Genomic DNA, 27400 nt, shown 5'->3' on the forward strand with positions numbered 1-27400 from the left:
GATTGGAGAAAATGCTATTTATCTATGTGTGTATTTGTGTCTGTCCTTGTGTATATATACTGTATGTGTGTGTGCATGTGTGTTTTCATCTTTTCCTAGTTACCTTTCTCTATTACGCACCTTAAATTCTGGGCTTTAGGTGTGGCATCAGTTGAGATGCCAGGGCTAGGGTGGGGGTGCAGTGATTATTATCTGGGAGTCTCTTAAGGCTCTTAGGGAGCCATTGTGGCACAGTTGTTGGAATACAGTATTGCAGGCTGACTCTGCCCACTGCCAGCAGTTCAATCCTGATTGGCTCAAGGTTGGCTCAGCCTTCTGCCCTTCCAAGGTTGGTAAAATGAGGGCCCAGATTGTTGGGAGCAATATGCTGACTCTATAAACAGCTTAGAGAGCTCTTTAAGGCATTACAAAGCAGTATAATAAGCCTAAAGGCTATTGCTGTTGCTATTGCTTTCAGGAGCACTGGCCCACCGGTTGCGGGATGTGAGACCCAATTCCTTAAGTTGAGTTTTAAAGTTTGATGGGAGTTGTTGCTACTGCACCAGTCTCCCTGCTGCACAGTAATCCTCCTGCCTTAGCAACTGATCCCTGTCTCAGAGTTGGCAGGGAATGGTCCTGGGGGGGATTTCAATCTGCCTTTACAAGTCTGAGCCTCAAATCGTCTGAGCTCTGGACCTACCCCAGTAGTAACAACCCCAGGCGGGTGAGCGGGTGATAACTAATAAGCTGGATTCAGGCACACACATGAGCTCCAAAAAGCACAGGTCACGAAACAGATGCAATCCAGAATTAAAGTCAGTATTGGGAGCAGTTGCCCCCCAATGCAGTTATACAGATAAGCCATGCCCTCTGCCGGCTCAGGCCCTGCCTGTAAATTGCTCACCCGACTCTGTGTGGCTGCATAGCTGTGCGTCGGGCATCCCGGTTGTTTTATGCTGGCCGCTGCCAGGCACATGGCTGATTGGAGAGTGGCTGTAGTCACGAATTTTCCCTTGCCATCAGGAGCTCACCCCCAACCCGGTAAGGCAAGCTCCGAGGTTTGACACTGAGGTCAGTGGTGGGTTGCCCCCAGTTTGGACTGGTTCTATAGAACTGGTAGTAAAACCGGCGGGAGGCTCCACCCACTGACCCAAACGTCATCAAAACTCTTCTGTGCATGTGCAGAAGCTTCCGTGCATCGCACGGGCATGATGTGCACCGGTAGTAAAGGTAAGCAAAACTCACCCCTGACTCAGGTCCTTAAGAGTTCATGGCCACCATGACAGCCATGGATCTATCCTGGTCATCCAGAGCCTAACAGGAAGTACACAGTCAGAAACTTGAGATGGTTTTCCTATCATGGTGGCAACATGATTTGAGATGGAAGGAGCTCTCTGTAGCTACCTGTCATGGACAGATCACACCCTCGTTGTCTTGAGATGAATTCTTCACGATAAGGAAGGAGAGAAATTGTTGGTCTTTATCTGGCTAGAATGATTTCTGTCTGGAGCTCATATTTAAAAATTGACATGTGATTTTATCTTTTAGTAGATGGATGGGGCAATTGGTAGGGCTAGTGTGAATGAGGCCAGAATGATAAGGAGTTGGAGGCCAAAGGAAACTATAGTGATGAAGTGATATCGATTGAAAGAACCAGGCTGCAATTTTTTTCCAGTTCATTTCGCCATTTTCTCAAAGTTTTAAGGATGTCAGTAAGAATGAAAGACTTGGGAAGCAAAACATCTCCTATTCAAGTCTCTTAAGCCTTAATGTCCCGCACCAAAGTAGTTATTTGTGATCTTCTTTGTAGCAGATTAAGGATGTGCCATTCGTTTCATCTTTACTTTGGTGTGTAAAAAGATTGCGCTTTTGATATTTGATATTTTGAGGGGTGTGTGAAAATGGAGCACATGGTAAGGCTGTCCAACCTTAGCAACTTTAAGACTTGTGGATGTCAACTCCCAGAATTCCTCAGCCAGCAAATAGATAGATAGATAGATAGATAGATAGATAGATAGATAGATAGATAGATAGATAGATAGATAGATAGGTAGGTAGGTAGGTAGGTAGGTAGGTAGGTAGGTAGGTAGGTAGGTAGGTAGGTAGGTAGGTAGATAGAACAACTAGTGCATATGTGCGAGGGGAACCTTTACCTTTATACTACCTAAGAAGTCTTGGTAAAGGGAAAGGAGCTCCTTACAAAAAACAAACGGGAGGGTTTGAGAAATTCCTTGGAGAGAATGATCAGCTAGGAAATGATTTTTCACCTATATAAAATTATCACCTACAGGTAGTCCTTGACTTACAACAGTTCGTTTAGTGACCGTTCGAAATTGCAAGGGCACTGAAAAAAGTGGCTTTTTATCATTTTTCACAGTTACGACATTTCCAGCATTCCCATGATCGTGTGATCAAAATTCAGATGCTTGGCAACTGACTCACATTTATGACCGTTGCTGTGTCCCAAGATCATGTGATCACCTTCTGCAAGTTTCTGACAAGCGAAGTCAATGGGGAAGCCAGATTCACTTAACAACCAGGTTACTAACTTATCAACTGCAGTGATTCGCCAGACAACTGTGGCAAGAAAGGTCGTAAAATGGGGCAACATTCACTTAACAAGAAATGTTGGGCTCCATTGTGGTCATAAATTGAGGACTACCTGTATTATGACGAAATTTACATGTTCTTCACATTGCTTGCTTAACAGTTCCCCAAATTCTTAGCCTACCCAATAATGATTACTCGATTTGTAATCCAACATATATGCAAAGCACATTGCTATAAGGACACGCGTAGTAATGTAGCATTTCATATGAATGAACAAATGTGTCTGCATGTATGGCACTTTCATTTAATATACAATTTTATTTTATGCAAGTTTAAACAGTTTAAGAAAAAAGAAAGAATTGACGCCACTTTATTGAGATTTTTGATGGGAGTAGATACCATGTCATAGCTCATCTGGTGGGCCAGATTTTAATATGGACAACATCAACACAAATTTCTCTCAGTGAGATCAATTGGAGGAGGGGGAATCTATTTTAAAAAGACCTTTTTCCACTGTAGTGACCTTCATCTTAGTTCCTAAGAAGATGTACTGTACAAGCTGACAGGGGTGCTTGGAGGTAATTAATTCAATATGTCCATTATTAAAATACTGCAGTAACTCTTTTATTTATTTATTTTTAAAAAATCTGCTTTGATTATCAAGGGCTCATTTTCAGTATGAACAGAAAATTATATACAATTCTTAAAGGCGGAAAACTGGTCCATGCGGGAGATGCATTAGCTAAAAAAATCACTCTTACTATATAACACATTTTCCTTGCAAGAGGCAGATTCCATTTTTGCGTAACAAAGGCACTTTTCTCAGAGCCTTAGCCGTGGTTATTAAAAATATCTGATGGCCATAGAAAGATCTGTGTTTGTAATCACAAGTGCCAAATAAACTTGAATGAATGTATGTTGTAAACCACGGCAGTCAAATTTTATTTTCAGCTGCCAGAACAAATTGTACATCCCATTGTATAGCTGAGGATTCCTTGGCATTAGATGACTGCAACAAATTTGAGCCAGCACCTCGAAGGAATTCGGCTAATTTCAACCACGCAAACAAACTGACTCCGTGGATCCAATTAAGACATGGTTTGGGTAGCATGGCAATTGTGCCGCTTATATTTATGGATTTTGATAAGCCAAGGAGAGAAAGTGATACTATGAGAGAGGAAACATTAAAAGGATTAGCTTTTTTTTTTTTTTTTAAATGATATGTGAAGGGTTTCGTCCCTTTTCATTAGGACTGTGCGGTGCTTGGGATTAAATTCTGAAGAGATGCTTTAGAACACATGGGAACATGAATGTGCCATCTGCCAGCAGCTCATTAAAGCAGTTGCATCTGCTTCAAGAACAAGCCAAACTTATCTTATTTAGGGTGATATTCTAAAGCTAGCTGGGACACTACTACAAAGAATATGCTCTTCTTTGTAGATCCTATTCCATAGGGTTCTGCTGAGAAGGAATGGGTCTCTGTTGAAAATCTCTGGGCACAGAAAAAATAAGTCCACATATGTGCAATGTGCATATAGTATTCAAGCATATGGGTGATAATTAGTGAATAAAAATAACTTTTCCATATCTTATTAAACTTCCATACTATTTGTGGTATGGGGGAAAAAAGGAAAGCTTTGCTGAACCATTCTGTAAGAATTAGAGGTAAATGGTAAGCAATGATTATTTTGTTATATTTCAAGTTGTGACTTCTGTTGGAAAAGTATGCTACTTGTACGTCCCTTACTCAACAAATTCAGTAGGGACTGAATGGTCATCAGATCTCTTATTGCACATTATCTAATGTGTCTAATGACAATTGCTTGGGAATTGGTGGCCCTAGTTAGACTTGGTTGAGCATCTGGACCAGATGTTCTTCTGCAATAATAAATAGGCAAATTGTTTCTTTATCTGCAGAACTTGTAATGACTCATTAGCGCTTTAAAAATTCTAAATACTGGTGCCAGAAATAAATTTTTTTTTGTCATGCTCCTAATTTTTGTCGCAAGCATTTTCTACTGGATATGGCCAAAAATGGGCTCTTTTCCCATTCCTGGGATCAAGCACTATTTCCTGCTTCTTGAGTCAGTACTTCTGTGTTGTGTTGTGAGGGTGGAAGTTCGTTCTCCGAACTTGTGGGTTGGTTTCTGAATGTTTCATTACCAGGCTAGGTAACATCTTCAGCGGAATTTAGGGAATGTTGGTGTTCTTCTGCTTATAAGGGTTTCAATAGATCTTGTGATGAGAGGGTTACGTCAGGTGAGGGTCTTGTGATGGGTCTGTGATGGGGAAATCAGATCAGGTGAGGATCATTGGGAGGTAAAATGTTGGTTTGAGGGGAGCTGGGTTGGTTAAAGGTTGGCACTGTTGCTGGTTGTTTGTGTGGTTGATTTGAATTCTCAGGGTTCATGGGCTGGTTGTAGGTTGATGTGTCTATTGATGGATTGCTTGTGGGATGCTAGGCTTTGATAAATTCACATGTGTGGCAGGTGGTGGTGTGGCCAAAGATTCTTATATTGCTCCAATCGAATTGGTGCTGTTTGGTGTAAGTATAGGTAGAGATTAGAGATTTGGGATCGTGGCAATTGACTGCCAGCTGGTGTTCGTGGCTTTCAATTGATGTGATGTTTGTTCCACATAGAACTGGTTGCAATTGTTACACAGTTGATTTTGTAAATTACATTTTCTTGTTTCATCCTTTTGTATCTTGTCTTTGGTTCTGGATAATTCTTAGTGGAGTGTGGCTGTGGGTTTGTGGCAGTGGTGGAATTCAATTTTTTTTACTACCAGTTCTGTAGGCATGGCTTGGTGGGCGTGGTGTGGCATGGCGGGCATGGCTTGGTGGGCATGGCAGGGGAAGGATATTGCAAAATCTCCATTCCCACCACACTCCAGGGGAAGGATACTGCAAAATCCTCATTCCTTCCCCACTCCTCTGGGAGGAATATTGCAAAATCTCCATTCCCACCCCATTCTGAGACCAGCCAGAGGTGGTATTTGCCGGTTCTCCAAACTACTCAAAATTTCCACTGCTGGTTTTCCAGAATCTGTAAAAAACCTGCTGAATCGCAACCCTGGTTTATGGGCTATTGTCCTGTCTCACTGTCAGCTTCTATCCTGCATCTATTTTTCCTCCTTTTTTTTGTGTCAGTGTGGTCCTAATTATGCAGATTGATTTCAGCTTTGCTACCTTATCTCTTCAGCATATCACCAGCCAGCAGAAGCAAATGCCAATCATTGTTTCACAGGGGAGATGGGGCAGCTTTGCTTCAGGGCTCTGTCAGGCAACTCAAGGTTCACTCTTAAGCTTCTCTTCTCAGACTCTATTATGTCATAACCCATGTTGAATAAAGTGCTGAGTCATAAACAGCATTTTTACTTAGGATTTTTCACAATTCTTTCTTTGTATCAGCAACAAATTTTAACGTCCTTCACATTCTCTTCAGGAGGCAATGCAGGGAGAGGAGAATGGCGGTCAGCCTTGGGCTAAGTTACACAAATGCCACTAAATGCGACTAAAGCATTAAAAATACTGAGCTTCTATCCAACGCAATTGCACAATTTTGGTGGTTCATTCTTTAATTTGTTTCAGTTGCCAATTGAAACATCCACTTATCACACTAGATTATGTAGGCATGCTCTCTGTGTGTGCCTATAGTTGGAGCAGGGCTGTTAGAGAACTGTGCAGGGAACCCTGGTGCTAAACACAGCTATATTTTTATTTTTTTATTTATTTATTTGTCACAACAGTATATATAATATACTAATATTATATAATATACTAATATATAATATAATATACTAATATAATATAATATACTAATATAATATAAAAATATGTGTTGTAAATGTTGTACCTTGACGAATGTATCTTTTCTTTTATGTACACTGAGAGCATATGCACCAAGACAAATTCCTTGTGTGTCCAATCACACTTGGCCAATAAATTCTATTCTATTCTATTCTATTCTATTCTATTCTATTCTATTCTATTCTATTCTATTCTATTCTATTCTATTCTATTCTATTCTATTAGCATAAGCACGAAATAACAATATAAGCAATATATATAAACAATATAAGCATATATATAAGCATAAGTATGTAATAACTACATTAATTGGATATAATGAAAGGAAACAATAGGACAGGAACAGTAGGCACGCTTGTGCTCTTATGCACGCCCCTTACAGACCTCTTAGGAATGGGGTGAGGTCAATAGTAGACAGTTTTTGGTTAAAGCTCTTTCACACTCCAGAAGATAGAAGCATAGTGTCTGATGTCCAGCTTTTTAGGTACGAAACAATGAAATTGTGTCAGATAGATCAGAGATTGGAGAGGTTGGCTCTATATTAATTAAATGGTCCTATTTAATTAAATGAAAATATTTACAGGCCCCTCACATCCTGGACATAAACTGTTTCAACTCCTGCCCTCAAAACGACGCTATAGAGTCTAGTTGTTCTGCACACCAGAACAACTAGACACAAGAACAGTTTTTTCCCCAAACTCCATCACTCTGCTAAATGAATAAATCCCTCAACTGTCAAACTAGTTACTAAATCTGCATTACTATTAATCTTCTCATCGTTCCTATCACACATCTACCACTTATGACTGTATGACTGTAACTTTGCTGCTGGTATCCTTAAGATTTATATTGACTGTTTCCCTGTGACTATCATTAAGTGTTATACTTTATGATTCTTGATGAAGGTATATTTTCTTTTATGTACACTGAGAGCATATGCACCAAGACAAATTCCTTGTGTGTCCAATCACACTTGGCCAATAAAAAATTCTATTCTATTTGTTATGTATTCATGTTTGTACCTTTAAATATTTGAGCGGGAAATCAGCACGTTGCTGATTGGACGAAGCCTCCAGCAGAACTGTATAAAAGGAGAGGTTTTTCCCCCAGCCTGTTGCTGGGTTCACCCTATATTAAAGAGCTGTTGTCACTACCCTGGTCTCCAGCCTCGTTACTTCCCGAACTTAACATTGGCGACGAAGGTGGGATCTCGAGGCTAAGGAGAACCAGAACCGAGCTGAAGCAGGATAGACCCGAACCCAGCAAACCCAGGGCAGAGACGCGGAGATGGCCAGTTACACTCCGCCCGCACCGTTTGACCCGGCTAAAGAGAAATGGGAGCGTATATGACCCGTTTGAGCTTTCTAAAGCCAACGAACTGCAAGGAGTTCCAGATAACCGAAAAGGGCTTACTTCTTAAGCCACTGTGGTCGGAGGTCATTGATATCGCGGAAGCCCTGGCAGAGCCAACGCCGTTGCAGTCGGTGTCGTGGCCAACTCTACAGACTTTACTAAAAACCACGCCGCTGCGCCGTCCAAATCGTGCGGCGGTTTGAATTCGGAGGCGAAGGCAGATGGGCGAATCCGCCGGTGACTACATGGCCGCCCTAAGAAAAGCGTCCAAGGACTGCGGATACCGTGACCTGGGCGAGGTGCTCCTCGAGCAACTCATCCGAGGTCAAAGACATCCGTTTGCGGCGGCTGCTAGCAAAGAGCAACCTGACGCTGGCCACGCTCTGGGCGAAGCCAGAGCACATGAAATGTCCTCCCAAGCGGCAGAGACACTGCAGAAGCCGGTCCCACAAAGGCGGCGAAGGCAACTCCGGTGCACCAGGAGGAGGTTCAGACCGAATCCGGCGGTGAAGATGAGGAAGGGTCTGCCGCACGAAAGCGACAAAGGGGACCGAGACGAATGCGGAAGCTGCGGGGTCAACACCAGCGCCAACGCTGCAAGTTTAAGGGCGACATGTCGGCGGTGTGGGAAGAAAGGGCACCTAGCTCAAGTTTGTCGGCGGCCCAACCTTCCCGCCGAAAATTCAAATCGGCCAATCAGGCGCGGAATCGGCAAGGCGACCCGCGATTGGCTCAAACAAAAAGGCGGATTCCAACCAAACAACTGTGGTCATAGGCGCGCCTCGACCAAAGTGGAGAAGAAGATCTTCACCAAGCCAAAAATAGAGAATGCGGTGCGGCTTGAAGTAGACACGGGATCAGCGATCACCATCATGTCCTGGGACACTTTGGCGAAGTCGCTGCCGTCCGTCGCGGCGCCACCTGCAAGCACAACGGCTACGAGTCCACGACTACCAGGGAATCGCATCCCTGTTCGAGGACCACCTCCGTCCGAGTCGAGTACGGTCCACACAAGAAGACCCTGCCCATCACGATCGTCGAAGGAACTCTGCCCAGTCTGTTGGGACTAGACTGGTTTCGTGCCCTGGGCATGGGGTGACTGGCATCTACAGAAGTGACTGTAACCTGAAAGACATTCTCTTTAACGAGTTCGAAGATGTCTTCAAGGACTGCCTGGGCAAGTACAAGGGACCCCTATTTCCTTCAACTTAGACCCCAGGTAGCCCCATTAGGCTTAAGGCGAGGAGAGTCCTTTTGCCCTAAAACCAAAATCGATAAGGAGCTGGACAAGCTCATAAATCAGGGATTTTGGTGCCAGTCGATCACGCAAAGTGGGAGACGCCAATCGTCACCCAATAAAGTCGGACGGGTCAATTAGAATTTGCGCTGACTACAAGGCGGCTTAACAAAGCCTTACAGAAAAGCGCTTACCGGTTCCGTGGTGCAACACTTATTGCACTCTTTGGGGCAAGGGCAAGTCTTTGCAAAGTTAGACTTGGCCCAAGCCTACCAACAACTGCCGTGAGCGCCCGCTGGCGAAGCCCAAACGATTGTAACGCACAGGGGGCCTTCAAGTGCACCGATTGCAATTTGGGGTTAGTGTGGCACCAGGGCTGTTCCAAAACCTAATGGAACGACTACTGCAGGGGCTCCCAGGGTAGTTCCTACTTGATGATGTCCTAATTTCAGGGAAAACATGGAGGAATTGGGGAGGCGGTTAAGAAAGGTTTTGGGCATTTTCCGGACAGCGGATTAAAAGTCAAGGCAAACAAATGCCAGATAGGGTCGAATCCGTCGATTTCTTGGGCTACGGATAGACAAGAAGAATTCACCCTACTGAGAGCAAGGTTAAGGCAATTAGGAAGGCTCCAGCGCCCAAAAACAAAGCAGAGCTGCAGGCATTCCTGGGATTGGTGAATTTTACGCGGTCTTTTAAAGAACAAAGCAACCGTTCTTGGAACCGCTGCATAGGCTCTTAGGAAAAATACTGTTTGGTCTTGGGAAAGTCAGAAAATAGGGCTTTTGAAGCAGTAAAGAACCTGCTCTCAAGTGATAGCCTGCTCATCCAATATCACAACTCATTACCCCTAGTGCTGGTTTGCGATGCCTCCCTTATGGGGTGGGGCTGTACTCAGCCATAGACTTCAAAGCGGCACAGAAGCCCCTATAGCTTTTTACTCTAGAACGATGTCCTCCCCAGAGAGAAACTACAGCCAATTAGACAAAGAAGCACTAGCCATTGTGTCAGGGGTTAAAAAATTCCACGAATATGTCTTTGGGCGGAATTTTGAAATCGTGACTGTCCACAGACCGCTACTAGGATACTGGCTGGCGACCGCCCAACGCCTGTGGCACTTTCGCCACGCTTGACCCGATGGACTATATTCTTAGCCGCTTATTCGTACAAGCTGCAGCATCGACCAGGAAAAGAAGTGGGGCATGCAGACGCGTTAAGCCGATGCCCACTACCAGGGGCGACCGAAGACCCCACCCCGGGGACGCCCATCCTACTTATTGACTCTTTGGACTCTGGCCCAGTCACATCTAAGGAAGTGGCTCGGGCATCATACCGGGACATTGTGTTAAGGACTGTACTCGGTTGGGTACAGAGAGGGTGGCCCGCTGCGCCGGGCGAACAGTTCAAAGAATTTGTTAAAAAACGAGATGAGCTCTCGGCTCAAGGGGGGTGCCTGTTATGGGGTGATCGTGTAATAATTCCTGATAAATTAAGGGAAAGGTATTGGACCTCCTCCACGAGGTCACCCAGGGATCGTAAGGATGAAGGGTTAGCTAGAAGCTATGTGTGGTGGCCACTCATGGACGCAGAGATTGCTGAGAGGGTAGGGAAATGCCAGGCTTGCCAAGAGTCCAGACCTCTACCCCCAACGGCCCCAGTCAGGGAATGGGAAAAACCCCAAGGGCCCTGGTCAAGAATCCACATTGATTTTGCTGGCCCTTTCCACGGCCAAACGTTCCTAGTGGTTGTTGATGCATTCTCTAAATGGTTGGAGATCATACTCATGAAATCCACTACGGCCGAAGCAGTAATCGCAGCCCTGCGCCACCTATTCGCAACTCACGGGCTGCCGGACACTCTGGTGTCCGACAATGGGCCTCAATTCACGGCAGCCCAGTTTGAAGAATACCTGGCAGAGGAGGGCATCCGACATGCCCTCTCTGCGCCTTTCCACCCTGCGTCGAATGGCCTTGCAGAGCGTTCCGTCCGGAGCGCTAAGGAGGCATTGTCCAGGCTCAAGCCAGGTGACTGGCAAACAAAGATAGACTTTTTCCTAGCCGTCCAGCACAGAACCCCAAGCACGGCCACAGGGAAAAGCCCAGCCGAATTACTAATGGGACGGAAACTCCGGTGCCCACTTGACCGTTTGAATCCCCATTACACACCAGAGGGTTACAAGGGGAAACTAGAAAAGACAAGGGAAATGAGCATAGGCGACCGGGTGTGGGCCCGAAACTATGGGGACGGCCCTAGTTGGTTCGCAGGCCAAATAATAAAGATAACCGGGCCAAAATCGTACGTGGTAGAGCTACCAGACAACCGAGTGTGGAGGCGCCACATAGATCAGTTAAGGAAACGAATAACTGATCAAACCGAACCAAATGAAACAAATCATGACCAATACCAATTTGAATTCACAGCTGACAATGACCCGGGGGAGGCGCAAGACTTAGCTGAGGTCCCAGAGTTCCAGCGACGCCATCAGGTTCCCGAGGGAAACAGCTGGGAAAGTTTCAGAAGTAATCCAAGGCCGGATGGCCAAGAAAAAGAGTCAGCCAATAATCCAGAGCCCGTTGGCTCAGAGAGAGAGCTGGGAGGAGAAAACAGCCCCTCCGACCAGCTCAAAACACCACCCAGAACTGAACCGCGCAGGTCAGAAAGAACTAGGAGACGCCCAGGTTATTTGCGTGACTACGTCGAAAAATAACATGTAAATAAATATGTAAATAGAGGCAAAGTGTTTTCTGGGAGGGGAGGAGTGTTATGTATTCATGTTTGTACCTTTAAATATTTGAGCGGGAAATCAGCACGTTGCTGATTGGACGAAGCCTCCACCAGAACTGTATAAAAGGAGAGGTTTTTCCCCCAGCCTGTTGCTGGGTTCACCCTATATTAAAGAGCTGTTGTCACTACCCTGGTCTCCAGCCTCGTTACTTCCCGAACTTAACACTATTCTATTCTATTCTATTCTATTCTATTCTATTCTATTCTATTCTATTCTATTCTATTCTATTCTATTCTATTCTATTCTATTCTATTCTATTAATATCACCTGAAGTCACCTCCAATATAATACTTGATGAGGCATTCCACATATACTTATGTGTAAGCCCACTCATGGATAGGCGAGCCCTTGAATTTTTAATCAAAATGCACTATCCATAAATAAGCCAAACCACATTTTTTATGGTATTTTGATTAAAAATTCAAAGATCTGCTTATCTGTAGATGCACTTCTTCATGAATATATATGAAAAAATAAGGGTATTTTCAGAAAGTATTACGCTATACACTCATGAACAAGGCCATCTGTGGATAAGCTGAATATGATTTTGAGGATGTATTTTTGGCACTTAAAATTCTCAGCTGATCGGTGAGTATGCACAGTAACAAATATTTCACAGTATTGAGCTCCCCACTTTAGAGGAAAATCATTCGGTTGATCCTGGAACCGCTAAGGATAACTTAAACCAGTCACATCAGTGTTATGGGAACAAGATGAAGGAAATAAAAAGTTGTAGCTTGGGCATGCCACAGTAAGATGTAAGCTGGAATGTGCACACCCAAAGCATCAAATGCCACTATTGTGTTGTTAGAAATATATGAGAACATGGTAACCAGACATCATCCCTGGAGATTATGATCACAAGTGTAGTATACAGATTGTGATGATCGTTGGGGTGCCTTATTTGAATTGTATGTCCCACTTTAGGTTCAAGTAAGGAACTTTTCCATTTCCATTGTCAATGTTTGGGGGGCAAGGGCTATAAGATATACAGTAATCTAAAAAGAAACAGGTTTGAAAAATATAATCGGTTTTGAGTGGTTCTTGGTGCTCTCTGAGCTTGCTTGTTTTCTTGCAGACATTTCATTACCCTAACTAGATAACATCATCAGTGCTAGTAAGGACTGTTATTTGCTGTCAGTTTATATTCTGGACAGGGGTGGCTTTCAAAACACGTCGCTACCGGTTCACTCGTGGGCATGCGCAGAAGCGTCCGGGCGGGTGGCTGGAGCTTCCTGCCACCGCCGCTACTGGTTCGCCTAAACTGGGGTGAACCAGTAGCAACCCACCACTGATTCTGGTGATTTGTTTGTCTACTCTATGTGGATGGGGGAGGTGTTAGAGATTCTTTGGTTGGGCTGTTTACTAATGGCTCTTTGGCAGTTTCTTGATTGGGGCATTGTTTACTTGGTTGTTGATTAATCATGGAGTTAATCTATGTTAACGTGGGGCCCAATTACTGGTGGAGACCAGCTTTACAAACTATTCTGAAAAAAGCAGAATTTATCCACGTTCTACCCATGATGCAGTTTTTAAAAGAAGCAAAGTTTAAAGTGTGGAAATTAAAAACTAGAAAGAATGCAATTTCCTTATTTATAAAAATACGTATAGCTGCTCAGCTTGATACTTGCACAAACCCCACACACACTTTTGCTGGGGCAGCAGGAGTATAGAAAATGGGCATTCTTGTGGGATTCCCATTTAAGCAAGGAGGTATCTTTGTTTCTATTTATGTTTGCATTACAGAAATGTCCTTGCTTGAAATGACCAGATTATATGAATGCTGCTTCAATATCCACCATGATATATCCAATGAAGTGATACTGGCACCAATCCCAATTCAGCAGGTGCCAGCCTGACCTTGCCAAAATTATCTTTACAATTATTCTCCCTATATTTTTAGGCAACCACCTTTCACAAATTATAATCCACCTACTTGCAGGATTTTATTCCAATTTCCATTTATTCTCTCTGATAGATGCATCAAAAAAGTTTATCTGCAGTTCTCAGGTTCAGAGGAAAAAAGAAAACAATTTCATTTATTTTTAGTAAGCTTTTTAAAAGTCAATTGAAAATCATGACTTCAGATCCCTGGCCTATTTTTTCCCCTCCATTCCATTCTTATATTTAATCTAGGAGCAAGGAAAGTGTAACGTTACACTATTTCTTCAGCCACTCTTCTTAAATAATTGCAACTATTTCTCAGCCCCATGAAAATGGCTGCATAGAAGAAAACACTTTTAGCTTTCTGCTAATCAGTAGTGAGAATTTCTGTAATTTTAGGACATATCATGGCAACTCTTACCAGCTGACAGTTTTTTTTTTAATTTGCATTTATATCCCGCCCTTCTCCGAAGACTCAGGGCGGCTTACACTATGTCAAGCAATATGTCAAACATCAACTTCATGCTAAGCATCACTTCTACATTGTATGTACCCCATGCATGATATATCATTATTAACATTAGTGATACATCTGTCTCAGAGCTCATTCTCCAATGGGTGAACTAGAGCAGAGGTCTCCAACCTTGGCAACTTTAAGCCTGGAGGACTTCAACTCCCAGAATTCTCCAGCCAGCTTTGCTGGCTAGGGAATTCTGAGAGTTGAAGTCCTCCAGGCTTAAAGTTGCCATGGTTGGAGACCCCTGAACTAGAGGAGTGGGTGACCTCTGTATGCTCAGGGTCATATTGACCACTACAACTTAGCTACATGACATACATAACTCTTTTCCATCCAAAATTATTATTTGGAAGAGGCAATTTTATTTACGGTATCCTTCTTCTCCAAATTAAACTTCTCTCTGTTTCCCTTTTAATTTTAATCCACAGTCTCAGATAGAAAATAATTGCTAATCACAACGTCTTACTATGAACCTTGAAGCTTAAAGGACTGGCCATCAGTTCGATTAAATTTGCCAAAAACATTGCTTTGGTATACTCTCGTGACATTTTAGAAACATAAAACCACAATCCAAATTCATCTCTGCACTCAGTTGGGTTATTTCTGCTATCCTGTCCAGTTAATTCATTAACTAGAATTAATGGTTAGCAAAACCTTTATTTAAACCAGAATTAATCACTGTTCCACTTTCACTCCCTTCCCTTTTTTATTAACTGACTCAAAGCCTATAACCCAAATTGTTAAACATCTTTCTTTGGAATATATCTTCTTTTCTTGTTCAGATAAGGAAATAGAATCCATTAAGCACGGAGACGGCTTTGGTCGCGTTGGTGGATGATCTCTGGAGGGCCAGGGATAGGGGTTGTCCCTCTGCCCTGGTCCTATTAGACCTCTCAGCGGCTTTCGATACCATCGACCATGGTATCCTGCTGCGCCGGTTGGAGGGATTGGGAGTGGGAGGCACCGTCTATCGGTGGTTCTCCTCCTATCTCTCCGACCGGCCGCAGTCGGTGTTGACAGGGGGGCAGAGGTCGGCCCGGGCGCCTCACTTGTGGGGTGCCGCGGGGTCGATCCTCTCGCCTTCTGTTCAACATCTATATGAAGCCGCTGGGTGAGATCATCAGTGGTTTCGGCGTGAGGTACCAGCTGTATGCGGATGACACCCAGCTGTACTTTTCCACGCGGACCACCCCAACGGTTATCAAGTGCTGTCCGGTGTCTGGAGGCCGTGCGGGTCTGGATGGGGAGAAACAGGCTCAAGCTCAATCCCTCCAAGACAGAGTGGCTGTGGATGCGGCATCCCGGTACAGTCAGCTAAATCCGCGGCTGACCATCGGTGGCGAGTCATTGGCCCCGATGGAGAGGTGCGCAACAGCGTCCTCCTGGATGAGCGGCTGTCTCTAGAAGATCATTTGACGGCCGTCTCCAGGAGAGCATTCTACCAGGTTCGCCTGGTCGCCAGTTGCGCCTTTCTGGACCGGGATGCCCTATGCACGGTCACTCACGCACTCGTGACGTCTCGCCTGGATTACTGCAATGCTCTCTACATGGGGCTCCCCTTGAAGGGCATCCGGAGGCTACAGTTAGTCAGAATGCGGCTGCGGGTGATAGAGGAGCCCTCGTGGCTCCCATAACACCATCCTGCGCATCCTGCACTGGCTACCTGTGGCCTTCCGGGTGCGCTTCAAGGTTTTGGTGACCACCTTTAAAGCGCTCCATGGCATAGGGCCGGGTTATCTACGGGACCGCCTACTGCTACCGAATACTTCTCACCGACCCGTGCGCTCTCATAGAGAGTGACTCCTCAGGGTGCCGTCAGCGAGGCAATGTCGTCTGGCGGCGCCCAGCGGAAGGGCCTTCTCTGTGGGGGCTCCCACCCTCTGGAACGAACTACCCCAGGACTTCGTCAGCTTCCGGACCTTGGACCTTCCTTGTGAGCTTAAAACATACTTATTTAATTGCGCAGGACTGAGCTAGATTTTAATTTACGGTTTTTAAATTGGGTTTTATTTTTATATTTTAATTTAGGCTTTTAGAATAAGTTTTTTAACTGTTTTTAGATTGTATTTACTTGTTTTTTAAATGCCTGTAAACCGCCCTGAGTCCATTGGGAGATAGGGCGGTATATAAATTTAAACAATAAATAAAAAATAAAATTAAGGAGGTTCAGTAGCTGCAGCCAGAGATTGAAAGCTCTGTGCCTTAAACACTTCCATGATTGTTATTTAGGTAGCACGTAAGCCCAATCATAGCATAACATTTCATGTGAGCCAGGTCTATAGAAGTTGAGTTGTATTTCTTTTATTACTATGAATTATGTGCCATATTTAGAATATAAAGGGGATGCCAGTTATTTATTTATTTTTGTATAGATATGATATGTGATATAACCCTTGAATTATGCGGATATATATATGTAAAGGAAGAATAATGATACCCTTTTAACATGGAGGCTACGAACTATATTTTGTATCACAGCAGATATGTGTGACTGATTAAAAAAATGCTAGGTTGGTATCAATTGAATAGTGTATGACTAAAGATTACAATTTATATAATTAGAATGAATGTAGTAGTGACTCCACATTTTATCAGGCAAAATGTTTGATGGTTATTGTTGTGTCTGCGCCCCCCCCCCCCCAGCCGGCCCTGCTGCTAGAAAGTGACTTGGACAGTGAGGAGGAAGGGCTGTCAGGACTTACCTCGGGAGCACCGGCTTCACTGGCTCAGCTCCAGGAGCCAGAAGCAGGCCAGGTGGAGGAGATAATGAGGCCTCTGTCCCCTCTTTCCCCCCCCCAGGCCACGCCTGCAGACCCAGCTGACGGCAATCAGGCTTGATTGAACCCTAGGTTTCGTAGGCAGGAGAGGAGGGAACAACAGAAGCAAGGGTGGGGCAGGCCTAGGAAGTGCTGAGTCATGGAGCCACACCCCACAGGATATAAAAGGCAGCGAGAGCTGCTTTGTCTCTTTATAACAGGCAAATCCACTGATTAAGAGCTGAAGTTTGTTTCTAGGTGGAAGATAATGGATCATTATCAGCGTCGTGGAAGATAATGGAGGCTCTTGGCAGACGCTGACTATTCTGCTGCCAGAGCTGATAGTGATGGCTAATTAAGCCATCACTCGGACGGAGGTGAGGGAGGACAGAACAGTTATTATTATTTAGCCTATGATGAGAACGTGACAGAAGGTAAGTAAACATATTGACGCAAGCCATGTACTTATATACAAAACTTCTACAGGGATATAGCAGTGGCTTCACAACAGGATCAGGGGTGAAATGTTCCCGGTTCGGACCAGATCGCCTGATCCGGTAGCGATGGTGGTGGGTGGTTCGGAGAACCAGTAGCAAAAATCCCTGCACCCCCGCCCCCCATGCCCAGCTGAGCCGCGCGATCATCAGAGGTTTTTTTTTTTTTTAACTTTTCAAAGCATTTTTTCTTTGGCCGAAAAAATGCTTTTAAAAGTAAAGAAAAAAGCCTCTGATGATCACGCAGCTTAGCTGGGATCGTCAGAGTCTTTTAAAAATTCTTCAACCAAAGAAGTTGTAGAAAAAAATCTTTTAAAAAGCTCTTCTGACTATCCCAGCTGAGTTGCCTGATCATCAGAGGCTTTTTTTTTGTTTTAAAGGCAAAAAAAAAATGCTTTTAAAAGAAAAGAAAAGCATCTGACGATCAAGCAACTCAGCCGGGATCATCAGAGGAGCCTTTTAAAAGTATTTTTTCTACAACCTTTTCGGCAGAAGAGGTAGAAAAAATGCTTTTAAAAGTAAAAAAAAAGTTGGCCACGCCCACCCAGTCACATTACCACCACCCCAAGCCATTCCCACAGAACCAGTAGTAACAAATTTTACACTTCACCCCTAAACTAGATGTTCAATTCAGCTATCCAGGTAATCACTTCTGACATTGCTTTTGCAGATCTTCTAGGGAACCAGAGAACACATGTCATGGGCAATCTTGCACAATATATTTAATTGGTTGCATATCATCAGCATAATCACAATGCAGGAAATCTTTCTATCTCCACTGATACAGGGAAGAGGCACTTCTTCCAGTATCACACCTGATTCTGTTCAAAACCAGGTGGCTTGATAGAGGGCCAAGTCACAAGAAGCTACCTTGGATCATTCTTCTCTCCAGGAATTTTTGGGGTTAAATAGGATAGGTGTTAAGTGAATAGCTGTTTTCCATGTTGCCTTGGAGATATCAATCTTGTGCTGGGCTGTGCGTTGTCCAGGTGAATTGGGAGGGCCTTGTTGTTCAGCATCTTTGACCACAGACAAATGAGAATTTTGTTTAATGGTGTGGATAAATCAGTTATCAGTTTTGTTTTCCGAAGTACCATAGGTGGTTTGGTTTTTATGGTTGAATCACAAAGATGGTTTTTCCAGATCGCAACTCTTGAATGAGCCAACTAAACATGTATACTGTATTTAATTTATGTAATATATTTTGGTTTACTTATTTATTATTGTGGATATGTTGCAGTCAACATACTTGTTGTGATTTCATACTTGTATGATTAATTTGATGGTTTCTTCTGTTCTGCATCATTCTCATGATAGGTTTTTGAAGGAGAACAATACTATTTTCATTTTACAGAAGAAATGACAAATCTTTTTTTTTTTGCATAGGGAGACAAGTATCCACAGTCAGCCAGTTTTCAAACAGAATCAGTTTCCCCCAAACCAACTTTCTTTTTTAATTAACTAGGACTTCAGCTGTGATAGCTATTGCTTTCAACACATGAATAATAAATTCAGATATTAATCAAAGAGATTGTGAGATAATAATCTCTTTACAATATTGCAGTCAACTTTCCCTCTAATTTTTAATTGAAGGAGTTAAGAAATTACTTTATTAATTGATGTTTAAAATAGACCAGAATGTTTCTATACCAGAAACTCAGGATCTTTCACACTAAAAAATGTACTTTCACTGAAGTCACCTTTGGCGGCATTGGCCACCCATCAAAGAATGAAAAACGTGAGCTGTGATTCCTCATGCCAGGGACTCCTTTGTTGATGATTCAATTCAAGCCACTATATTCCATTCAAAGTATTATTCATCAGTTGAATTAGTCTAGTGGAAACCTGATTACATCTAAATTGTAGGCTCTGTTGAATTGAAGATATTTATCAGCATTTCTCCACAGTCAGAGAATGTGGCTACTTCATTATTTTCTTTCTCTTCCCTCTGGTTTCTTTGTCTCTTTTTGGTGCCCAGGGAAAATGAAAGAATTAATGGCAAAGGAAAGTATGGTGGTCAGATATAAAAAGCCGAAGATATTTCACTCCTTTTAACAGTTGTACAAAAAGAGAAAATCAGAGGTTTTTTTTTAATCCAAACTTCCATATCGAGAATTTGTCTTTTCTTTAACTATTAAAAGTACAGGAATGATATCCTTTTTCATATCTGGTAGCATTGGGGAATTACAAATTCACTAGTGGGACAATCATTTGCTCACTTTTCCAAATGAGTTCTGAATTGATTCCACCTAAATATAACATATTAAACAAGACAGAGAAGTAGATAGAAGACAATGCTAAGCCTGACTAATACCAGTACCTTAAACTAAACATTACTGTGATCTGGTTGGTGGATTGCATTGAATCATGCTTGATTAATCATGATTTGTTGAAAAAGCTGCAATAGGCTGGGTTGTAGTTAAGATATAAACTGTTTTGCAAGATGTAATGGCTGGGTTCATACCACACACTAAGTTAAGGTGAAACATATACTTGTATGGTTTAGTGTGGTCTATGAATTTAGCTGTTTTACCCTATTTATTTAAGAGCCGTGGTGGCACAGTGGTTAGAATGCAGTACTACAGGCTACTTCTACTGACTACTGGCTGCCCAGAAGTTTGGCAGTTCAAATCACCGGATCAAGGTTGACTCAGCCTTCCATTCTTTTGAGGTCAGTTAAATGAGGACCCAGATTGTTGGGGGCAATATGCTGACTCTATAAACTGCTTAGAGAGAGAGCTGTAAAGCACTGTGAAGTGGTTTATAAGTCTAAGTGCTATTGCTATTCTATACACTGGATATTTGTAAGCAAATCCTAGTATTAGTGTAAGGCCTTCAAGTTTATGCTACTAAGCTAGCCATGTTAGGAAATAGCTACTGAAGGCAGCCGGAATGGCATTTTGAATACGAAGGGGAAAAGTTATCAAGATTCATGTTGTAATTCAGTTTATTTAGTTTAAGTAGAAAATCATTAATCATAGAGTCATAGAATTGTACACTTTCCAACCTTGCAATTTCCAACCTTAAATCTCTCTATTTTATTTAAAATTCCTTGTTGTGATGAATGAGGCTATTGCCATAATCTTTCCATGTACTTCATTGTAACTATTCATTAAAGTAAACCCAAGTTTCAGTAATCAGATGAAGTTTTATTTAGAACCAATGTCTAGATATGTGGGTATAACAAACATTCTTAAAGAGTGACGTGTGCTAGGATTGCTTATTTCTTTTGTATGTGATCTTCTTTCGCATACTGTATTGCCCTATGGCAGCAGATACAGTACTCCGAAGCAGCATCGTGAAGCAGTCATATCCCATGTTTCCACTATGAAGATTGCTAGAACAACCATGAAACTGAAATTAATGATCTGAATTTGACCAGCAGTAATGCAAAACAAATTCTCTAGATCTGGCTGGTAATGTTATTCAGGCATCTGTTAACCAATGGGTGTTCATTCATCCCAATATATCGGCAGACAACAAACAGATTAACAGCACAATCATAGTCTGCAAAGACTTAATAAAGCCAACATTTCAAAATTGATATTTCTTAAGTTATAATAGAAAGTAAGGCATATGCAGTGAAAGGATTGATTCTTCATTGGGACTGGTTTCAAAATATATATAAGATAGGAAAGAGGTAATGTAAAACAGACTGTATCGTGTATGACTTATTTTTTATACCAGCATCTTTTAAATATCAACATGATGAAGATCATCATCATCACCATCATCACCATGCAGGTTCAACCAGCTCAGTATCTGTTTCCCAGAATGTTCAAGTAGAAGCTTCTTGTGAAGAGTCCAGTAGACATAAGTCCAAAAAAAAAAGGCAATGTTGCACTCTCCCTTGCTACTCTTTGGCAATTTGCATTCATAAATGTAATGTCTCTGATCCCACATCTAGATATGACTGTACTGAGTAACATCCCATTTATTCATCTCCTTTCATGAATTCACTTTAAAATCATCTAAACCACAGTGAAGGACTCCATAATTTAATTCATTTCTGTCTGAGTATACACTTCCATTGTTTTTGTCCTGAATCTCCCAACATTTGTCTTCCTGGAATGATTCTTGTATCTCAGATTAGGTGTGTGACAACAAAATCTCTCTTCATACATTCCCTCACCCAAATAAAGCAACCATTATTTTGAAGGTCTATATTCCACCCCCATTATGATTCCTCCCAGTTTTTATCTAAAAAAGTTCAAATGCGGAGAAAGTAGTATTTTCTCCATCTTCTCCGACTTTGCGATATTCTTCTGGAGATATAGTTTATACGTTATAGATTTGTACAGGGGCATTTGTATAAAGGCTATCAGCACCTATTATGCCTGTTGTGGTTAATGTGACATTTTGCCTTTCCTTTCTGAATACATTTTTCTTTTGTCTTGAAGAAGGATGTGACCCCGAGGCAACTTGGCTGTTTATCTCTTAATGGCCCCTGAAATGTCATTTTGATACAGCTTCAGTTTCTCAGGTGCTCGCCTTCCTCACCCAAGTGGAAACTCTTCTGCTTTTCACTTTTACACCAGCAGTTAGAGAGTTTATCTGACACTATATGTGGGAATTAACTGGGCATAGAAGCTCTAGAATAGATAAAAGAATAATGATGGAAAGTTGTACAGCAGAGACATCAGACCTGAGGCTCTATGACATCACATGGTCCCCAAATCTTTGGATGCATCTCCCATCAATTTCCCCAAAAAATTGCTGTCACAAACAAAAAAGAACCATAAGCATTCAGTACATGACAGAATGGTCATCCTGTATTAATTACATTTCATTGTAATAGAGTAAAATGGTTACACAGATTCTCCAGAATGCCCTTAAAACATTGAGGTGGCCTTCAGTCTATAAACTTGTAGACTCACTGTAAATTTTAGAAAGAACAGCACAGTGTTGTTTTTTCATGTCATATAATACATGTGAGTATGTGGGTATATGCATTATTTATTTAGCTATGTTTAGTGTATATGGAAGTGGTGACCAGAGGTATTCAGCAGGTTCTGGAGAACCGGTACCGGATATTTTGAGTAGTTTGGAGAACTGGTAAATACCACCTCTGACTGGCCCCACTCCCATCTGCCTCCTGAGTCCCAGCTGATCGGGAAGAAATGGGGATTTTGCAGTAACCTTCCCCTGGATTGGGAAGGGAATGGAGATTTTTATTTATTTATTTATTTACATTTATATCCCGCCCTTCTCCGAAGACTCAGGGCGGCTTACAGTGTGTAAGGCAATAGTCTCATTCTATTTGTATATTTACAAAGTCAACTTATTGCCCCCACAACAATCTGGGTCCTCATTTTACCTACCTTATAAAGGATGGAAGGCTGAGTCAACCTTGGGCCTGGTGGGATTCGAGCCTGCAGTAATTGCAGGCAGCTGTGTTTTAATAACAGACTATCTTACAGCCTGAGCCACCACGGCCCTACATTTTACATTTTATATTTTACAGTATCCTTCCCCTCGAGTGGGGTGGGAATGGAGATTTTACAGTATCCTTCCCCTGCCACACCCACCAAGCCATGCCATGCCATGCCCACCAAGTCACCCCCACAGAACCGGTTAAAAATTAGTAAAAAAATTAGAATCCCACCACTGGTGGTGACTCTTTCAGAGCTGTATGCAATGAAATTTCATTTTTAACATATGCTGATTTGTGTACATTTAAAGTGACAATAAAGTTATTCTAAGTCACCTATTCTAGGTGACTCCCTGTCAGATCTTTACAAAGATGTTTCTGTTGTAAAGATCTGACAGGGTGGGGGAACTGGAAGCTGCTTGATTTGATGGCCTTTTAACAATATAATTATCTAGAAGTTGCTTAAGAAACACTTTGAATTCTACTGAATTCCATGTGCATATTTATGTGATAGCAGGCTGCTTGGAATTTAGCAAGATTTACTTCTAAATAACAGTTGTGCTACTCATGTTATTAATTTTAGTAACCTGAAAATGTTAAATTTCTTCATTGCTTCGTTGAGGATAAGATTCATACCAGACGGATGTAGTCTTGGCAGCCTGTTTATTTGGGAGAACAGCAAATGAAACTGAATTCAGTGAGATTTTGTTCTGAACTGACATGTCAAGGATTGGAACGATTTAATCATAAAGAGGGAATATAACTGACAGGGAATTCTGGGGAACAAACTTTGGGGAATAAACAGAGAAATCAGCCAATGGATCTGGATCATTTTCAAATGACCAGGGTCAGGATTCATTTTGTAAATTTATGAAGTCACAATTTCAGACATGCCTGTATTCCATAGAATACAGCTGAGAACAGGGGTGAAATGCTCCCGTTTCTGACCGGATCTGGTGATTTAAGCACCTGTGGTCAGTGGTTCAGCAATCTGGTAGCGATGGCGAAGTGAAGCTCCACCCACCCACCTGGGTGTCATTATTACCTGGTTTTAACCAGGAAGTAATGTGTTTTTTACCCGGATGTCGTTACTATCTGGTTTTAACCAGGAAGTAATGTGTTCTTTACCTTCTGTGCATGCGGAGAGGGGTTTGCGCATGCGTAGAAGGTCTGCGCGCACATGTGACATGCACTTCCAAACTGGTAAGGAAGGTAAGAAGATTTCACCCCTGGCTGAGAATCACCAGAATTTGAATGTTCAGATCATCCATACTTAGTATCATTTACAACCAATATAGAAAAGCTAAAGTTGCTTGCAGGTACAAACCCAGAACATATATAGTAGTATTAGTTGTAAAAATGTCCTTGTGAAATTTTACCACCTCCCCATAATTCAAGAAGCCTGAATTTCAGTGTCATCTGTTTGGTAAATGCATATATGCTTTATAGGGAGAATTATTTATTTATTTATTTATTTATTTATTTATTTATTTATTTATTTATTTATTTATTTATTTATTTATTTATTTATTTATTTATTTATTTATTTATTTATTTATTTATTTATTTAGCTATGTTTAGTGTATATGGAAGTGGTGACCAGAGGTATTCAGCAGGTTCTGGAGAACCGGTAGCAGAAATTTTGAGTAGTTTGGAGAACTGGTAAATACCACCTCTGACTGGCCCCACTCCCATCTGCCTCCTGAGTCCCAGCTGATCGGGAAGAAATGGGATTTTGCAGTAACCTTCCCTGGATTGGGAAGGAATGGAGATTTTATTTATTTAGCTATGTTTAGTGTATATGGAAGTGGTGACCAGAGGTATTCAGCAGGTTCTGGAGAACCGGTAGCAGAAATTTTGAGTAGTTTGGAGAACTGGTAAATACCACCTCTGACTGGCCCCACTCCCATCTGCCTCCTGAGTCCCAGCTGATCGGGAAGAAATGGGGATTTTGCAGTAACCTTCCCCTGGATTGGGAAGGGAATGGAGATTTTTATTTATTTATTTATTTATTTATTTATTTATTTATTTATTTATTTATTTATTTATTTATTTATTTAGCTATATTTAGTGGAAGTGGTCACCAGAGGTGGTATTCAGCAGGTTCTGGAGAACCTGTAGCGGAAATTTTGAGTAGTTTGGAGAACTAGTAAATACCACCTCTGACTGGCCCCACCTGCCTCCTGAGTCCCAGCTGATCGGGAGGAAATGGGGATTTTGCAGTAACCTTCCCCTGGATTGGGAAGGGAATGGAGATTTTACAGTATCCTTCCCCTGTCACACCCACCAAGCCATGCCATGCCATGCCCACCAAGCCATGCCATGCCATGCCCACCAAGCCATGCCATGCCATGATCACCAAGTCACCCCCACAGAACCGATTAAAAATTAGTAAAAAAATTAGAATCCCACCACTGGTGGTGACTCTTTCAGATCTGTATGCAATGAAATTTCATTTTTAACATATGCTGATTTGTGTACATTTAAAGTGACAATAAAGTTATTCTAAGTCACCTATTCTAGGTGACTCCCTGTCAGATCTTTACAAAGGTGTTTCTGTTGTAAAGATCTGAAAGGGAGGGAGAACTGGAAGCTGCTTGATTTGATGGCCTTTTAACAATATAATTATCTAGAAGTTGCTTAAGAAATACTTTGAATTCTACTGAACTCCATGTGCATATTTATGTGATAGCAGGCCTTAATAAGATACTTCTGAAGGGGAAAAAGTTCTAACTGGACAAAGGAGATTTGATTATTATAGACCTGTAGATACTGCCTCCTTCTTGGCAAGGTACTTGAATAAGAGAAAGTTGATTAAATTCAAACACCTTTGGACAGGGTGAAATGCTCCCGTTTCTGACCGGATCTGGTGATTTAAGCACCTGTGGTCAGTGGTTCAGCAATCTGGTAGCGATGGCGAAGTGAAGCTCCACCCACCCACCTGGGTGTCATTATTACCTGGTTTTAACCGGGAAGTAATGTGTTTTTTACCCGGATGTCGTTACTATCTGGTTTTAACCAGGAAGTAATGTGTTTTTACCCGGATGTCGTTACTATCTGGTTTTAACCAGGAAGTAATGTGTTTTTACCCGGATGTCGTTACTATCTGGTTTTAACCAGGAAGTAATGTGTTTTTACCCGGATGTCGTTACTATCTGGTTTTAACCAGGAAGTAATGTGTTTTTACCCGGATGTCGTTACTATCTGGTTTTAACCAGGAAGTAATGTGTTTTTACCCGGATGTCGTTACTATCTGGTTTTAACCAGGAAGTAATGTGTTTTTACCCGGATGTCGTTACTATCTGGTTTTAACCAGGAAGTAATGTGTTTTTACCCGGATGTCGTTACTATCTGGTTTTAACCAGGAAGTAATGTGTTTTTACCCGGATGTCGTTACTATCTGGTTTTAACCAGGAAGTAATGTGTTTTTACCCGGATGTCGTTACTATCTGGTTTTAACCAGGAAGTAATGTGTTTTTACCCGGATGTCGTTACTATCTGGTTTTAACCAGGAAGTAATGTGTTTTTACCCGGATGTCGTTACTATCTGGTTTTAACCAGGAAGTAATGTGTTTTTACCCGGATGTCGTTACTATCTGGTTTTAACCAGGAAGTAATGTGTTTTTACCCGGATGTCGTTACTATCTGGTTTTAACCAGGAAGTAATGTGTTTTTACCCGGATGTCGTTACTATCTGGTTTTAACCAGGAAGTAATGTGTTTTTACCCGGATGTCGTTACTATCTGGTTTTAACCAGGAAGTAATGTGTTTTTACCCGGATGTCGTTACTATCTGGTTTTAACCAGGAAGTAATGTGTTTTTACCCGGATGTCGTTACTATCTGGTTTTAACCAGGAAGTAATGTGTTTTTACCCGGATGTCGTTACTATCTGGTTTTAACCAGGAAGTAATGTGTTTTTACCCGGATGTCGTTACTATCTGGTTTTAACCAGGAAGTAATGTGTTTTTACCCGGATGTCGTTACTATCTGGTTTTAACCAGGAAGTAATGTGTTTTTACCCGGATGTCGTTACTATCTGGTTTTAACCAGGAAGTAATGTGTTTTTACCCGGATGTCGTTACTATCTGGTTTTAACCAGGAAGTAATGTGTTTTTACCCGGATGTCGTTACTATCTGGTTTTAACCAGGAAGTAATGTGTTTTTACCCGGATGTCGTTACTATCTGGTTTTAACCAGGAAGTAATGTGTTTTTACCCGGATGTCGTTACTATCTGGTTTTAACCAGGAAGTAATGTGTTTTTACCCGGATGTCGTTACTATCTGGTTTTAACCAGGAAGTAATGTGTTTTTACCCGGATGTCGTTACTATCTGGTTTTAACCAGGAAGTAATGTGTTTTTACCCGGATGTCGTTACTATCTGGTTTTAACCAGGAAGTAATGTGTTTTTACCCGGATGTCGTTACTATCTGGTTTTAACCAGGAAGTAATGTGTTTTTACCCGGATGTCATTATTACCTGGTTTTAACCGGGAAGTAATGTGTTTTTTACCCGGATGTCGTTACTATCTGGTTTTAACCAGGAAGTAATGTGTTCTTTACCTTCTGGGCATGCGGAGAGGGTTTTGCGCATGCGTAGAAGGTCTGCGCGCACATGTGACATGCACTTCCAAACTGGTAAGGAAGGTAAGAAGATTTCACCCT

The sequence above is a fragment of the Ahaetulla prasina genome, chromosome 2 (assembly GCF_028640845.1).
Source record: "Ahaetulla prasina isolate Xishuangbanna chromosome 2, ASM2864084v1, whole genome shotgun sequence".
Lineage (NCBI taxonomy): Eukaryota > Metazoa > Chordata > Lepidosauria > Squamata > Colubridae > Ahaetulla > Ahaetulla prasina.